This window comes from Phascolarctos cinereus, unplaced genomic scaffold (genome assembly GCF_003287225.1).
Source record: "Phascolarctos cinereus isolate Bilbo 61053 unplaced genomic scaffold, phaCin_HiC Scaffold_5;HRSCAF=322, whole genome shotgun sequence".
Classification (NCBI taxonomy): Eukaryota; Metazoa; Chordata; class Mammalia; order Diprotodontia; family Phascolarctidae; genus Phascolarctos; species Phascolarctos cinereus.
Genome location: NW_027555958.1, coordinates 112,879,653 through 112,893,920, shown reverse-complemented (window position 1 = coordinate 112,893,920; position 14,268 = coordinate 112,879,653).

Below are 14,268 nucleotides of genomic sequence, written 5' to 3'. Positions count from 1 at the left end.
GGCTTTAATTTCTTCATCTGAGAACTGTCTGTTCATATCCTTTGACCATTTATCAATGGGGAATGGCTTGTTTTTTATAATTTGTCTTAATTCTCTATATATTTTAGAAATGAGGCCTTTATCAGAGAGACTGGTTGTAAAAATTCTTTCCCAATTTTCTACCTTCCTTCTAATCTTAGTTGCATTGGCTTTGTTTGTGCAAAAACTTTTCAATTTAATGTAATCAAAATTATCCATTTTGCTTTTCATAATGTTCTCTATCTCCTGTTTGGTCATGAATTCTTCTGTTCTCCATAGATCTGATAGGTAAACTATTTCTTGTTCTCCCAGTTTACTTATGGTATCAGCCTTTATATCTAAGTCATGAACCCATTTTGACTTTATTTTGGTATATGGTGTGAGATTTGGGTCTATGCCTAGTTTCTGCCTTGCTCTTTTCCAGTTTTCCCAGCAGTTTTTTTTTCCAAAGAGTGGGTTCTTATCCAGAAGCTGGGGTCTTTGGGTTTATCAAAAATAGATTACTATAGTCATTGACTACTGTGTCTTGCATATTTAACCTATTCCACTGATCCACCACTCTATTTCTTAGCCAGTACCAAGCAGTTTTGATGATTGCTGCTTTATAATATAATTTAAGATCTGGAATTGCTAGGCCACCTTCCCCTGCATTTCTTTTCATTAGTTCCTTTGATATTCTGGACCTTTTGTTTTCCAAATGAATCTTGTTATTATTTTTCTAACTCAAAATAATTTTTGGTTTGATTGGTATGGCACTGAATAAGTAAATTAGCTTACATAAGATTGTCATTTTTATTACATTAGCTCGGCCTACCCATGAGCAACTGGTGTTTTTCCAATTATTTAGATCTGATTTTATTTGTGTGAAAAGTGTTTTGTAATTGTGTAGAGTTCCTGGGTTTGTTTTGGAAGGTAGACTCCTAAATATTTTAAAATGTCTACAGTAAGTTTAAATGGGATTTCTCTTTCTATCTCTTGCTGTTGGGCTTTGTTGGTAATATATAGAAATGCTGATGATTTATGTGGTTTATTTTATAGCCTGCAACTTTGCTAAAGTTGTTTATTATTTTAAGAATTTTTTTACTTGATTCTCTAGGATTCTTTAAGTATATCATCATGTCATCTGCAAAGAGTGATGGCTTTGTTTCTTCTTTGCCTATTCTAATGCCTTCAATTTCTTTTTCTTCTCTTATTGCTAAAGCTAACGTTTCCAGTACAATATTGAATAACAGTGGTGATAAGACATCCTTGTTTCACCCCGATCTTATTGGAAATGCTTCTAGCCTGTCCCCATTACATATAATGCTTGCTGAAGGTTTTAGATAGATGCTATTTATTATTTTAAGGAAGACTCCATTTATACCTATGCTTTCTATGTTTTTAATAGGAATGGGTGTTGTTTTTCAAAAGCTTTTTCTGCATCTATTGAGATGATCATGTGTTTCTGTTGGTTTTGTTGTATATGCTCAATGATGCTGATAGTTTTTAATATTGAACCAACCCTGCATTCCTGGTATAAATCCTACCTGGTCATAGTGTATTATTCTTGTGATAAGTTGCTGTAATCTATTGCTAGTATTTTGTTTAAAATTTTTGCATCTATATTCATTAGAGAAATTGGTCTAATTTTCTTTCTCTGTTTTGACTCTTCCTGGTTTAGGTATCACCATATTTGTATCATAAAAAGAATTTGGTAAGACTCCTTCTTCACCTATTTTCCCAAATAGTCTATATAGTATTGGAATTAATTGTTCTTTAAATGTTTGATAGAATTGCATGTAAATCCATCTGGCCCTGGAGATTTTTTCCTAGGGAGTTCATCAATGGCTTGTTCAATTTCTTTTTCTGAGATGGGGTTATTTAAGTATTTTACTTTCTTCTGTTAATCTGGGCAATTTATATTTTTGTATGTATCCATTTCACTAAGATTGTCAAATTTGTTGGCATATAGTTGGGCAAAATAATTCCAATTATTTTTTAATTTCCTCTTCCTTGGTGGTAGCTTCACCCTTTTCATTCTTGATACTAGTAATTTGGTTTTCTTCTTTTTTTTAATTAAATTAACCAAAGGTTATCTATTTTTTTTCATAAAACCAGCTCTTAGTTTTATTTATTAGTTCAATAGTTTTCTTAATTTCAATTTTATTAATTTTTCCTTTGGTTTTCAATATTTCTAATTTGTTTAGTTGAGGATTTTTAATTTGTTCTTTTTCTAGTTTTTTTAGTATGCCCAATTCATTAATCTCCTCTTTTTCTATTTTATTTATGTAAGCATTTAGAGATATAAAACTTCCCCTAAGAACTGCTTTCTGCATCCCATATTTTTTGTTGTCTCTTATTGTCATTCTCTTGAATGAAATTATTGATTGTTTCTATTTTGTTGTTTGAAATCATTTTTTTTAGATTAGATTATTTAGTTTCCAATTATTTTAGTCTATCTTTCCATGGCCCTTTATTACATATAATTTTTATTGCATCATGATCTGAAAAGGATGCATTTAATATTTCTGCCTTTCTGCATTGGATTGTGAGGTTTTTATGCCCTAGCACATGGTCAATTTTTGTGTGTGTGCACCATGTACTGCCAAGAAAAAAGTATATTCCTTTCTATCCCCATTCAGTTTTCTCCAGAGGTCTATCATACCTAATTTTCTAATGTTCTATTCACCTCCTTAACTTCTTTCTTGTTTATTTTTCGGTTAGATTTATCCAGTACAGACAAGGGGAGGTTGAGTTCCCCCACTAGTATAGTTTTGCTGTGTACTTCTTCCTGTAACTCCCTGAACTTATCCTCTAAGAATTTGGATGCTACACCATTTGGTGCATATAAGTTCAGTAATAATATTACTTCATTGTCTATGGTGCCTGTTAGCAGGATGTCATTTCCTTATCTCTTTTGATTAGATCTATTTTTGCTTTTGCTTTGTCTGAGATCAGGATTACTACCCCTGCTTTTTTTTTTACTTCAGCTGAAGTATAATATTCTGCTCCAGCCTTTTACCCTTACCCTATATGTGTCACTCTTTTTCAAATGTGTTTCCTGTAAACATATTGTAGGACTATGGTTTTTAATCCATTCTGCTATCCGTTTCTGTTTTATAGAAGAGTTCATTCCATTCACATTCACAGTTATGATTACTGTGTCTTTCTCTCCATCCTTTTTCCCCCCATTTATGTTTTTCTTTCTCCTTTTTCCTTCCCCTTCACTAGTGTTTTGCTTTTGACCACTGCCTCCTTCAGTCCTCCTCCCTTTTATTATCCCTTTCCTTTTCTTCCCCTTTACTTACTGCTTCTTCCCTCCCTTCTTTCCCCTTCTTTTCTTTCCCTTTTCCCTCCTACTGCCTATAGGGCAAGTTAGTTTCTATACCTAACTGATTATGTTATCCTTCTTGAGCCAATTCTGATGAGAGTAAGGTTCAAACAATCTCACCTCCCTCTTTTCCCTCTGCTGTACTAGGATTTTCTGTCTTTTCCTGTAATGTAATTTACCCTTTTCTGCCTCCTCCTTTCTGTGTACATTTTCTAAGATCAGATTAATCCACTTATTTGGATCCATTTAACCCACTTGATTAGATTTTTTTTATTATTACATCAAAGTCAACTAATACCCACCCTCTTTAGGTATACTCCTTTAACATGGTGTAATAACAATGCAGTTCTCAAGAGCTGTGTCATCTTCCCTTGTAGGGATGTAAACAGTCCGCCCTTTTTAACAACACGTCGTATCTTTCTGTCCCATTTACCTTTTTATGTCTTTCTTGAATCTTGTACTTGAAGACCAAATTTTTTGTTGAGCTCTGGTCTTTGTATCATGAAGGGTTGGAAGTTCCCTATTTCATTGAATATCCATCTCCTCCCATGAAAACTCATGCTCATGTTTGCTGGGTAAAGTTGCATTTTTCTATTTTGCAAAACTTAACAAGCATTTACTACTGGATGCTTCTAAGGCTCTTTGGGGCTCTTTGCTGCCATCATTGATTTGGATTAAACTTGCTTAGGGAAAGTAAAGTAATAATCCATATCAATGTCTTTATCCATTTCCTGATTCTTTGAGTCAACCTCTTAAATATGTAAGGCTGTAGTTCACTCAGTAGCATGCCATATTCTCATATTTTTTTCTTCTGACTTGGTTTAGCAAAAACATGGAAGTGATATATATGGCAAATAAACAGTGAATGACTGAATTATGGTATAACAATGAAACTATATCATTACACCATAAAAATGACGAGTTTTAATATACAAAATTATGAAAAATATATAAAGTGATACCAAGAAAGCAGAATCAGAAACCTATGTACAATAAATCAAACTATATAAAATGACATTTGATGAATACATACATACATAGAAATGAATGAGTTGCTAAAGAGCAGCAAATTAGTTGAAATCATTTAGTCAATGTACCATAGAAATAAAACCAACTTTGAAGTCAGGGAGACCTGTGCTTGAACCCTGCCCCTCAAACACAATGGGATGTGTGACTTTAGATGAGTTACTCTGCTCACTGTGTGGGAAGAAGGGAGGGCAAGTCTCCTAAGACTATTTGTTACAGAGTAGGCACTAACCCAAATTGGCAGGAATTTCCTCATCAGGATTACCTTATCTCAATAAAATCACAAGTCAGGTCAAAAATTAGTAAAATGTATTCATGCATACTTATATGTACATATCATGTACTATGTGTATATGTACACATGGTGTATAATGTGTATATATACACATGGTGTATAAGCTAACTGTAGCTTTTTTCCTATTTGTTTTCAATGATAGCTGTCAATCAACACTCAAAAGGAAAGAAGAGAAAGTAATATATACAAACTTCAATGAATATCTAAGATGAGATTTTTCCTTTTCAGTGCATACTATTCTTTTACCAAAAGTTTTAACTGTCTTTTCTTACAGTTCCTCACACATCTGTAATAAAAACACAAATGCCTAAAGGCAACAAATAAAAACCATATAAATTGCCCTTAGATGCATCTTCTCTTGAAAAAAAATAATCATAAGAAAAAAAAAGACAGCTGACAATTTATATCAGAACCATTCTCTGATTTCCATTAAGCCTAGAGAATATCTTAATTTTCATGACCTTAGATAACTTTCTTTTTTTATCCTCTTAGGGGAGGAGTGGGTTACACAATAGAAAATATAAAGATTAAAAGAGAAAACACAGCAAACTATTCTGACGTTAAACTATATTCACAACATTTTCAAAAGTATTCCATTGGTGATTGAGTTTGATGTATCTTCAAAAATTTTTTAACAAATTCAGTATCCCTGAAAATATTAGTGCAAAATCACTAAACTTAAGGTCCATAAGGCGACATACCATGTCTTAGTTAAACTTTAAATCCTCCCTGTTCCCAAGGTATAGCATAATTCTCTGTACACCAGCACTTAATCAATGTTTATAATTTAATGAAGGAATAAGATAAGTCTAAGTATCAACTTAGAATTATTCCTCAAAAGAGCTGGACACTACCTTTCAAACTTTAAGTTGCAAAAAAATGCTAGAAATAAAGATTAATTCTCGTTGATCCTGAAAAAAAAAGTAGCACTTTCACTAGCCAGTATTTATTAAATTATGTCTTTCTTTGAAATCCTTCCCTCATTTCATTATTATAAGACATACTTTGTATACAATTATAAAGGCATTTTTTGACACTGTGTCCTAAAAGAAGATTTGTCTCATGTAAAAGAAAGGAACAAAGGGCCATCATTGGAATTTATTACTACTTAAGAAGGATAATATTCAATCCAATAGATCAAGGTTTCCAGAGTGTGATTTACAATGACAAATTTACCTATGTTGATGGATTTTCCAATGTGTTTTTCCTCACAAGTTTTTTTTTAAATGAATAAGAAATAGGAGAGTATATAAATTGATAGTCATGGTAGGAATGAGTTGGCATTCTGTTGTCCACAAAGGACATAGAAAAGAAAGAATAAGAAAAGACTGGTCCAATTAATTTTTCCCATGCAACATTATGCTGCTCCCATGTTTTCTCTGCTCTTTTGAAAAATGTACTTACAGGCTTTGAAACCCTTTTTTAGAGTCTAAAGTGAGTTTCATTGTGGGATATCCTGTCATGTCTTCTTATTGCCTTGCTGGGGCCCCTGGGCAGTGGGTGCTGGTGTTGACGTGGGGTGACAGGGTCCAGCTGGACCTGGGCCGTGTGTGTGTGCGCGTTGTGTGTGTGTGTGTGTGTTTGGGTATCCAACGTGATTTCTGGGCATTGTCCTCACCACTCCACAGGAGGAAGGGAGGGCAAAACACCCTGAGTGAAAGGAGCTGAATAACAATATACCTCATCCCACAAGAGGCAGCTGATATTTGTTTCTATCCAACCATATGAAAGAAAGTAAGAAGAAAAAAAATAAGGGTGGAATGGATGTGACAATGCATAGAAGACTAGAAGGCAAGAGGTATTTGTACCCAAGGGAAAAGAAATATAAATCAAGATGGGGGGGCTCTGTCCTCTGCTTGTTGTAGTTTACTTTAGGAAGCAAGCTAACAAGCCTTCCACACCCTTGTGAGGAAGCTGTAAGGACTCAGGCTACTTTTTGGAGGAGAAGGAAGAAGTAGCAGACAGAAATGAGGAAGGAAGCCATAGACAAGCTACTGGGAATGCATGAAAGAGGCTTACAGGCAAAAATTCCAGGGGACAAAGCCTGGGTATAAACCTAGCTCCTAAAAATACAAAATAACAAACAAATTAATAAAGGCAGGGGTAAATGGGAGCAAAATTCAAACAGAGCTCTAAATACATTGAGGTGTCATCATACAAAGGAAAATTGTATCTAGGTCCCTGATTAATGTATGATGAAGCAGTGGAATTATTTGAATTAATACAGCAAATTTCCATAGGGAGAGAACCAATTACCATATTTTGCAAAATTATAATTTCAAGTAGTATGGTTTTGAATACATGCAAACATTTCATAGTGCACTAATTAGGACCCAGCTATAATCAAAAATCCTCATTTTTTTAAAAGAATGAATTCTATATACTCCTTAAAAATAGTTACATCAAAAAAACCCCAAGAAAATAGCTCAAAAGAAAAATAAAATATCTAAAATAAGCTATTAAAATGAAATAGGTATAAATCAGAGTTCTCTTAATGCATAACAAAAGAGGAAAAAAGTCAATAGAGAATTTATTAGATGTGGCAAAGGGTTTCTTTAAAGAAGTGGTGACTGAAAGAAATGACAGATTAGGACAAAAACACAGAAGTAGAAGAAAATTTGGCAGAAATACTACAAGGCAATAATATTAAAAAGGACATTTCAATTCCATACAGAGTAAAATAATTGATCATGAAGACAAAATACATAGAAATAAGCTAAAGGTCACAGTCTTGCAAAAGATGATAACCAACCCCCTTCCTTGTCCCTCTCCCACATGCACACACATAATATCCCAGAATACCTTACCATGTAAAACTATAAGAAAATTGTTTAGAACATTTGAAGAGACAAAAAAAAAAAAGACTGATGTAATGAATTCACATATGCCTACCAGAGAAAAAGCTCTGCAATTGAAACTCCAAGTCGTATATAGCAATGGCATTTTAGAATTTTAATTTCAAACAACAATGCCAACAACAAATCAACCAGTGGAAAGGATCTCAGTCACAAAGAAACATCAGACAAAATACACTAGGATTATGCTTAGCTGAAAGCAAAAATAATAACTAATAAAAGAGGATAATCCAAAAAGTAAAAGCGCTGAAACCCCAACCTCAAATAGCATAGCTAGAAAAGCTAAACATATAATCAACAAAAAACTTCTTTTACAAAAAGAAGGAAAAAAGGAAGCAGAATATTTGATTTGTCAAGATTTCAAACCAAAGAAACACAGAAGTAAATAAGTAAAATTACCAGAATGATTGAAAAAAACATATTGTTTCAAAATAGAAATTGAACTAGGTATTAAAATAACAAAGAAAGATAATGAATGAAAAAATAAATTAAAATTTTAAAAATTGTATTAAAGAATAAAAAAACAAGATGAAAAAATAGAAAGGAACATCTCATTTAAAACCACTATAAAGTTCATAAAATAGCTAGAAGTCAGTCTTTTGAGCCACATTAAAGAGTCATAAATGTAGCATTGGAAAATTCTAGAAAGTCAATTTCAGTTGCAATCCCACCAACAAATTGGGTCCTCAAATGAAGTTTTTTATCTCTCCCTCAGGGTTCCATTATTCTATTGGCTCCATACACCTTTCTGCTGTGTTCTCCCCAATATTTATCACCAGTTCTAGTATCTCCTTTATGTCATTAGCCCAATATTATTTAATTCACACCAACTCATCAAACTCTTACTATGTTCCAGGTATTATTAAGCATTGAGGATAGAAATATAAGGGCTCATACTCTAGTGAGGGAACACAACATAAATGGAGAACAGAAATGAGGGGGATAAGGAGTTACCTGAATGGGTATAAGGCTCATAACAAAGAGATAAAGAATTCCAATGGGTGAGAGGTAGAGTCATTCCTGGGTATTTCCCAAACTCTTGGTTTGGAACAAAGACTCACCAGTCAGAAGTTTCTCAGGGTGAAGGCATCTTCATTGGTAGAAGGCTGCAGTCAAAGAGGTGAAGTCTAAAGCAGAAGGAATAAAGTGAGCACAGTCTGGGTGCCTAATAAAATAATTAAATGCAAAAGACTAGACAAGTAAGAATCACTAAACCATTGTTTGGTAAATCCAAGAACATAGACCACTTCAGGAAAGATTCTCTATTCAGTAAAAATTTCTAGGAAGACAGTAAAGGCATTGAAGGAAAAAGATTTAGAGAAGTTTCTAAATCCATATGCCACAATACATTCCAAAATGTTGCTCATCATTTTTTCAATAGAAGAAAATGAATGGTGGTATTTTTTTCATAACTATTACTAGGAGATTTCTTAAGCAAACAAGGGATGGAGGATATCATGAAAGATAAAAGAATTTTTTAGCATACAAAATTAAAAACTATAATACGAATAAAATCAATGCAAGTAAGGCTATAAACTATCTCTGGTAATGGATAGGATAAATAAGATAATTAGTGCATTAACATAGATATCTAAAACCAAGAGCCATTGTATGTATTATTTGCTAGTTCTGCTTATTTTACATTGCATTAACTCATATGAGTGTTTTCATGTCTTTTACATTTGCAATAGATAAGTAGTCAAAGGACATGAGCAGTTCCTAAAAGAATTGAAAACTATGAACAATCATGAAACAAATTGTTCTTAATCACTAATAAAAAGAAACTACAAAAAGACATAGGTCTAAGGTTTCACATCACATTTAGCAAATTGGAAGTATGACAAAAGCTGAAATTAATCATGTTGAATAGGCTGCAAGAAATACCCCTTATATAATGCTAGTGGAGTTATAAATTAGAACAAACATTTTAGAAAGCATTTTGGAATTAGATGAAGAAAGTGGATAAAATGTTCATATTCTTTAACTCAGAGGTGTCCCAACTAGGAAGGGAAGAAATAAATAATCATTTATAGAGTTCTTACTACATGTCAAGCACTCTGCTAATTATTGGGGATACAAATGAAACAAAAAGTAGGACAGTCTTTATCCTAAAGGAACTAACAACTATCTAATAGTGGAAGACAACACACAAAGCTAAAAAGCAGGGGAGAGGGAGGTGAAGTCACCTAGCAGAGAGGCATAGTTTTGAAGTCCAAATAGTCCATGCCTGGATGGCAATGAAGGCCAGCCGACTTGGGCCTCTCCATAAAACAGAGGCCCAGGGAGGAACTCACCCATGAGAAAGGGGATTGGGGCTAATGTTGGTATATTCCTGCACGAGGAGGCTACAGAGGTAATTGGATGTCTCCCAAGTGCTGAGGGACATTCTAGGATGAGGCAATAGCAGAGGATTGGTTTTGACATTTTAAAGTCAGAAACAGGGCTGGGTAAGGTATGCTAGGTATATTCCCCCAAAGATATCATAGAAAAAAAAAATTCTTATTATTCTAGACTAGCCCATTCTAGTAATTGAGGCTCAGGTTTAAAAATTCAATGAGGCATTTGTCTACTATAAGATGAAGTAAGAACAATTTTACTTAGAATGAGGTTAAAAAGGATATAATTTTAAACCTAAAAAAATACAAATAAAACATATTCTCCTCTGCCTCCACATTCACCAGGGTAATCCACAAAGCTAAGACATAAAAGTATGCTCCAAAGGTAAAGAGAATTCCAATAAACCTCAGGCACCAAGTCCCCATAGGCTGAGCCTTTTATAACACGAGAGAAGAAATCCAAAAAATTGGCGATCCATAAAGCAGCCTCCCCACACGATAAAAGAGAAACCAGCCCAGCTTATATAAAATAAGTCAACAAGCATTTATTAAGTACTTACTATGTTCCAGTCACTGAAATTACCACTGAGACTATAAAGAAAAGCAAAAAATAGTCCCTGATATCAAGGACTTCAATGTAATATAAAAGAAAACATACAAAGAACCAATGATAGTAAGAATTTATGTAACCCACCAAATGCTTTATAAATATATTATTTTATCCTCACAATAACTCTGAAAGATTATTATTATTATACACATTTTATAGATGAGGAAACTGAGGCAGACTGAGATGTTAAGTGATTTGTTCAGGATCACAGCTATGAAATATTAGAGGTCATACTTGAACTCACCTCCTTCTGACTCCAGGTCCACCACCTAACTGCTTCAGGCATCATATATACAGGACAAATTAGGAATTATTTCAGGTGTAAGGCACTAGCATTAAATGCAATTAGGAAAGACCTCTTGCAGAAGGTGAGATGTTTAGAGGAAATTTGAAGGAAGCCTAAAGGCAAAACAATCCCGGAATGGGGGAGAAGCAATGAGAATACCTGGTTTTGTGTAATTGAATATCTTGTGCAAGGAATAGTCAGAGGACAATGCACTAGATCTTAAAATATGTGGAAAGGGAGAAAGATTTATTAAGAAGACTAGAAAGATAGGAAGAGACCAGGTTATGAAAAAACCTTCAAAAGCCAAACAGGTGTTTCTATTTGATTCTAGAGGTGAAAGGGAACTGCTGGAGATTACTAAAAGGTGAGGTCACATGTTCAGGTTTGAGCTTAAGAAAGATCATTTTGACAGCTGAGTGAAGAATGGACTACAGTGTGGAGAGACTCTAGTGGCAACTAACCATCAGATCTATTGCAATAATCCAGGTATGAATTGATGAGAGACAACAGCAGGATGGTGATAGTGTCAAAGGAAAGAAGGATTAAGAGATTTTTATAAGAGATTTTTCAAAGGCAAAATGGACAGGACTTGGTGACTGATTGTATATAGAATGTGAGGAGTTCAGAATGACATTTAGGTTGTGAGCCTGAGTGACTGAGAGGATGGTGTTGCCCTTGACAGTAAGAGGAAAGTTAGGAAGAGGATGGCATTCCTACCATGCACGCACATATGTGTGTGTCAATTGCATGTATAGTATTAATGCATGTATATGCATACATATATCAACTTAAGTGTGCACAACCACAAATTAGTAGTACTACTAGTACTATTAAAACCTGGAAAGAAATTAGGTGCATTAATTATGAAATGCTTAAACAAATTATGGTGTATTATTTCAATGTAATATTACTGTGCCATGAGGAATGACAAAGAACATAATTAAAAGACATGAAAACACTCATATGAGTTAATGAAATGTAAAATAAGCAGAACTAGCAAAGTAGTACATACAATGGCTACAACTACATAAAGAGAATAGTAACATTAACTGAAAGTTGTTCGATCATAATTATCTCTGTTGATCCAATAGAAGATTTGAATAAATGTAACTAACTTCTTTCAATTCAAAGTCTGGGGCACCATGAGTTTAAAATGTTGCATGTGCTGTTGGATACATTTGATGAATTAGCTGGTTTTGCTGAACTACACACACACACACTCACACACATGCACACACATACATATATTTGTTTAAATAAAAAGCCTACTTTCAAGAGGTTTAGAAATTATTCTGGTGGAAAAAAACATAACAATAAAACGAAAATCATTATTATTTTAAATCATCTCTTGGACCAAATGGGATTGATGTTATATATACAAACATATGTGTGTTTTTATAGGGATATACATGTGTGCATATAGTAATATATTAGAAAGAGAGATAGCATAGCATATTATATGCAGAACTGGCTTGAATGAAGGAAAAACTGATTTCAAATGTCAATATATGCTGGTTATATATTCTCATACAAATCACTTAAATTTTCAGTGTTCTAGGAAACTCTCTAAGATCATGTTTCTCTGACCTGACTATGTAAATCTGACATGCTTTTATAAAGGGATGTGTCCATTACCAGTGAAATCACAAGTCCAGTCCCTCCACCATAGCCTCATATAGCTGGTGTTCAGTCATTTAATTTTTTAGTTGTACTTTATTGTAGTAATTTATTGCCTGTTATGTACAAAGCACCATACTAAGTAATTGGGAAGATATACCTGTGAGGCAATTTGATTTTGATAGTTCTCTTATCAATTTGATGAGATTACAGGGCATAAGTTTTCAGGTGTATGGCCTATGGAATATTGCTGAGAGGACATAAAACTCCTGAATAGTTCTCAGTGATTACTGCTTCCTCCCAGATGATTGGCTGGAAGTCAGGACTAATAATAATAATACAATCATTAAAATCTATATCTAAATTGGAAATTGAAGGGATGCCCCTCAATTAAGGAATGACTGAACAAGTTGTAGTGTATGAATGTAATGAGATACTGCTGTGCTATAAGAAATGATGAGTAGGTGGACTTCAGAAAAACCTGGAAAGAGTTGTATGGACTGATAGTGAATGAAATGAGCAGAACCAGGAGAATGTTGTACACACTAATAGCCATGTTGTATGATGACTAACTTTGATAGACTGAGCCCTTCTCAGAAATGCAAGGATCTAAGACATTTCCAAAAGTCTCATGATGGAAAATGCTAACCATATCCAGAGAAAGAATTATGGAGTTTGAATGCATATCGAAGCATATTATTTGCTCTTTTTTTTTCTTCTGTTTTGTTTTGTTTCCTCTTTCTTGTGATTCCTCCTATTGCTTCTAATTCTTCCTTACAAAATCACTAATGTGAAAATAAGTTAAATAAGAATATATATAGAAAGCCTATATCAGATTGCACACTGTGTTGGGAAGGGAGGTGAGGAGGGAGAGGGAGAAAAATTTTAAACTCAAAAGTATATAGAACTGATTGTTGAAAACTATAAATAAATTAATAAAAAACAGAAAAAGAAATATAATAAAATATATATCTATGGTGTTTTCAGATTTGTAAAGTACTTTAATATTCTTCCATTTTCAGATGAGGAAACTTAGGCAACGTTAAGTAACTTAGGCAGCATCACATAGTAAGTGTCCAGGCCAAGTGTACTCAGGTTTTCCTTACTCCACCTCCAGTATTCTTATCTACTGAGTCACCTACCTGTCTCTTGGAAGACAGAGCCTGCCCATCTCCATAGTCAGTAAGTGCAAGCATAATCACTCTTTAAAAAAAAAAACAACTTCCTTTTCAACCTTCCATGATCAGAAGGCTGAAAACTTCAGAGCAGGACAAATATGTGTCCTGGAATTGGGGCACTGGGAAACTGTGCAGTTATATAGGAAGAAGAAATGTCTGATTTGGTCTGGTGCCACCTGGGACTTTCACGTATTTGCACTTAGCCTAAGAGATCTTGGGAACTCACTTTTTGAGCTCAAGAAAAAACAAAAGCTAGTTTGCTAAGAGATTTCCTGCAGAAGCAACAAATATGTCTATCCCTAGGAGATCTGAGGTGGGAGTCCCAGCCTTGGGTGCTTCCTCATGGATAATGCTAAGTTAATTAGTTCTCTAATTCAAGAGTTTGGGATTGGGACCTTCAAGACACAGAAGCACATTTTCTGATGTAATATTTTCCTTTCATTGTGAGGATCTTCTATAACAATTTCTGAGCAATGTATTCCCTGGAAAACAAAGCCAGACAGTTATTTGGACAGTGTAGGGCCCAGGGTTGGGGAACCTTCAGCCTTGAGGCCACATGTGGCCTTCTAGGTCCTTGGGTGCAGCCTTTTGACTGAGTCCAAGTTTTACCAAACAAATCCTTTTATTAAGAGGATTGTTCTGTGAAGTTTGGATTCACATCCAGAAAAAGAACTATGGAGTCTGAATGAAGATAAAAGTATATTATTTGCTCTCTCTCTTTTTTCTTTTTTTTTGTT